The 2,500-nt window shown below is 39.8% G+C and overlaps 1 protein-coding gene across 2 annotated transcripts in view; it reads left to right on the top strand.

The window, feature by feature from the left end:
• The window catches only part of LOC135109087 (uncharacterized protein C12orf56-like), a 61,600-nt gene that overhangs the window by 40,983 nt on the left and 18,117 nt on the right, over window positions 1–2,500 (top strand). The gene's annotated exons all lie outside the window — the stretch shown is intronic.

The raw sequence follows: 2,500 nt of genomic DNA, 5'->3' as shown, positions 1-2,500 counted from the left end.
TGAATTCGGCTGACGCATTCACGCACTGATATGTCACTGATATGAGTGAATGACCCTTAATGAGAGAAAGAGAACTAGTAGCTGTGTGGAGGGTCTGCTGACAGGGTGGTGGGTGTTTACTTGATGAATATTATAGCTTCCTTTATGAAATATGTGTTTGCACTTCTGTTTTATGAGTGAAGGTGCACTAGTGACCTAATTGTTTTTGTTGTTGTTGTTGTTGTTGTTGTTGTTGTTGTCGTCGTCGTCGTCGTTGTCTTTGTTGCGAGGCCGTTATTTGGCTTTATTGTAATCAATGAACTACTTTCGTAATCTCTCTCTCTCTCTCTCTCTCTCTCTCTCTCTCTCTCTCTCTCTCTCTCTCTCTCTCTCTCTCTCTCTCTCTCTCTCTCTCTCTCTCTCTCTCTCTCTCTCTCTCTCTCTCTCTCTCTCTCTCTCCTCTCTCTCTCTCTGTGTGTGTGTGTGTGTGTGTGTGTGTGTGTGTGTGTGTGTGTGTGTGTGTGTGTGTGTGTGTGTGTGTGTGTGTGTGTGTGTCCCTTTCTTTCCCTTTATGTGATTATTCATCAATCTCTCTTACATTATTACTTACATTTTGGGAAGTCTTAAATCGTTATAAATTACCTTTGTCAATATTATGGCCAGCAGCCTTGGGTCTCCCGCCACGTGGCCTTGGCTGTTAATGATTCACCTGACAAACATCATCATTTGTCTGGTGTGTGTGTGTGTGTGTGTGTGTGCGTGTGTGTGTAAGTAGTGAGGAGGGAACACCTTGCTATATCAGATCATCTCTTCGATGCTACACACGCCCGTGACTGCCATATCATTCGTCATTACCGTATCCTTTGCTGTATTCCTTATTGTACGCGAACGCATCAACAGCGACCATGAAAATATGATGATATATAACCTGTGTACATAGCTATCCTGTCTTTGTGAGGACGTCATCCTGATACATAGATAGGTAAGTAAATAGATATTTTAAGCCTAATTTACATGCTATTTCGACAGTAATTCCAAATACTGTGTTCAGTCTTACAATAGGAACTGGCATATTTATGCATCAACCGCAGCCTTGAAAATATTAGTAAGATAATAGTAAATTTGCAAAGCTTTTTTTTTTCCCATGCTGTGATCTCTCGCTAGCATATTTAAATAATCTTTGTTTGATCTGAAAAGAAAAATGCATTTATGAAGCAATTACGACCCTGAAGATATGATAATATAGTATAACCTATTATGATGATTTAGTTTTCATATCGTCTCCCTCATTAGCAAAGCCAACCAATACCGCTTCATTTACAAAAGGAATTGGCATATATATGAATTAGTCAAGACCTTCAAAATGTATTCTAGTATTGCACAACGGGGTAGTTCGCTAATTGTCGCCTCACTAGGAAATGAACTATTATGTTCTGTTTCATTTGCATAAGAAATTGGTGGATTTTTTTGTAGCACCTACGATCATGAAAACGTCGTACATAAATAAGCGAAATAATTTGCATGCTATCTCTTTCGCCAGTATCGCTGAACATTGTTTTATATGTTTTACAAAAGAAATTGACAAATCTACTTAGCAACTACAATCCTGATATTATATTCTAATACAAGTCTACTTTTTTTTCTCTTCAGCAACTCCGCCTTATAGCTCATGTGCAAAAAAAAAAAAAAAAAATAATTAATAAATGTGATTACTTAAATTTGAGCTTTATAGTATAAAATGAGGAATACTCGTCGACAGTCAGTTGTTTCTCTTCTTTATTAACACCTAATTGTCTCGCAGCGAGAGAGAGAGAGAGAGAGAGAGAGAGAGAGAGAGAGAGAGAGAGAGAGAGAGAGAGAGAGAGAGAATGCTTAACTATTTCAAACATTTATTAAAACAGTAATTAGTGCGTGTTTCATTTGTTATCGACGTGTTCATAGCACTTCACAAATTTAACTTCTTTACTACTGTAGGGAGAAACTTGAAACATGGCGTTCTGTGGCGAGCGACCCGTTGTCATGGTAACAGTCGTTTGGTCACGTCAACAGGGACATGAGTGGCCGTGTAGTGTGGCGCGGCGCCCCCTCCACCTACACATTCTGTAAGTGGTAGTGTTCCAACATTACGAATATATGTTCTGAAGCGTGTCAAGGGCCCGTATTCAGAAAAGCTTTGCTCTCTCACCACGACCATTTTTAAAGACTACAGAAATAATTATCCTGGTTCTCAAGAGTGTTTCTCCTATTAATAATGTAGAAATTTTGTTAATGTCACTAGAACCATAAAAACACACTTAAAGGCCGTGTCACTTCAACTAGAGCCTTCTGAAAGTAGTGGAGATGCGGCGCAGAAGTGTTTCAGAATCTGGTCCAAGGTCTAATGAGAGGCATAGCCCATGTTCCTGCAACCTGCGATTACCTATCATTAATTTCTGGATGATTCTGGTTCGCACGGAGCACGCCTCCTCAACACCACATGCGAGGCCTTGTTCATGACCGGCTTACAGACCTCGGCCGCGAA

The sequence above is a fragment of the Scylla paramamosain genome, chromosome 18 (assembly GCF_035594125.1).
Source record: "Scylla paramamosain isolate STU-SP2022 chromosome 18, ASM3559412v1, whole genome shotgun sequence".
In the NCBI taxonomy this organism is placed as follows: Eukaryota; Metazoa; Arthropoda; class Malacostraca; order Decapoda; family Portunidae; genus Scylla; species Scylla paramamosain.
Note: the sequence above shows the minus strand (reverse complement) of the source record. Positions and strands in the feature narration are given on the sequence as shown.